The sequence below is a fragment of the Atta cephalotes genome (genome assembly GCF_000143395.1).
Source record: "Atta cephalotes unplaced genomic scaffold scaffold00015, whole genome shotgun sequence".
Classification (NCBI taxonomy): Eukaryota; Metazoa; Arthropoda; class Insecta; order Hymenoptera; family Formicidae; genus Atta; species Atta cephalotes.
In genome coordinates, this window is record NW_012130079.1 from 1,245,248 (window position 1) to 1,246,764 (window position 1,517).

Here is a 1,517-nt window from a genome sequence, read left to right on the forward strand (position 1 = left end):
TATATATATATATATATATATATATACAATAATACTCATGAAAGATCTTTTTTTATCTTGTTTAGATGGTCAGACCAGGTGCTTTGAATTCAACATTCTGAATTATGATGACGTGACTTGCAATGCTTGTTATAGGTTTCCAGGTTACAGATTTTAATATTCTTTTTTCTCTTACATTAGACTTCTAGTCTGTGTTAGATCGGACTCAGACCAAAACAATAGGAGCTAAAATTTCTTTGTCCTTATTGATCAAATTTCAATTTTTCTCAATCTTCAATGCATAGTCTCATTCCGGCCTTACATCTCTCTCTATGCTTGTGGTACGCACACTGATTATTCAATTTTTTGAGAGAAGACACGAGGATAAATATTTATTCTTACCAGGTTCGAACCAGGAACCTCTGCCATGATAAACTAGTGCACTATCTGCCATAACACGCTCGCGCTCGTTCAAATATAATAATTAAAAAGTACAGGAGATAGAGTAATTATTTAAAATATTATAGTTTTGTATTATTTTTTGCAGGAAAATTAATTTAAGTGCATTATCGCATAGATATTTGTAGGTTTGATCCTGAGATATTTAGGATTATGAATTTTGATCCATATTCATCTGTCATACCGGATTTTTTAATATAATTTTCTCTTTCCTATTCTGCCATTGTAGATGATCGACTTATTTGCCGCCGATATCTTATTATGCTTATGTATCAAAAGATATACTATATGAAAGCACAACCAATAATTTTAATATTGACATTATTTAAGACTGGACTATGTTTTGAAATTGTTGATCGAGATTAAGTGAATGTTCTTTCTTAGTGGGTATATCCATTATATACCCCCGTCGTACAAAGAAAGATGTTCTATTTTAACGAACAATTCGAATTGTTATAGACAATTTAGCTAAGATATTTAGAAAATGGCCTTGATATGCGCAATGTTGATGTATTATTATACTTTGTATACTATTTTATAACTCGATTTATAACTTGTTTTCTAATTTATAAAATCACACAGGCATTCATGGCATAATGACGAATTAGTTGTTTAAACAGGTAATTCAGGATAAATATGAAAATATATCCAATAAATTAAAGTGCTTCCATTATCTGATTAATGATCAGTATGTAAATATAACTTTTGTTACGTTCTTTATATTTTCTATTATTTTTATTCGTATTAATTGTATTAAGTATACAATTTTACGCAATTGATTTTTATAAATCTTTATAGATACGCTGTTAAAAGATGTTTTATTGATTGCGATTATCATTGTATTAATTATTGTCTTATATATGTCTTTAGTACTATTGTCTTTTAGAGTTTATGATTAAATCGCAAAAGTACCTTATTTCGATGTTATTCAATAATTATATATATATTTATACACACACACACACACACACACACACACACACACACACACACACATTAATTACATACATTACGCGTGTATAAATATAGTAGAGAAGTATACTTGTATATATATATATATATATATATATATATATATA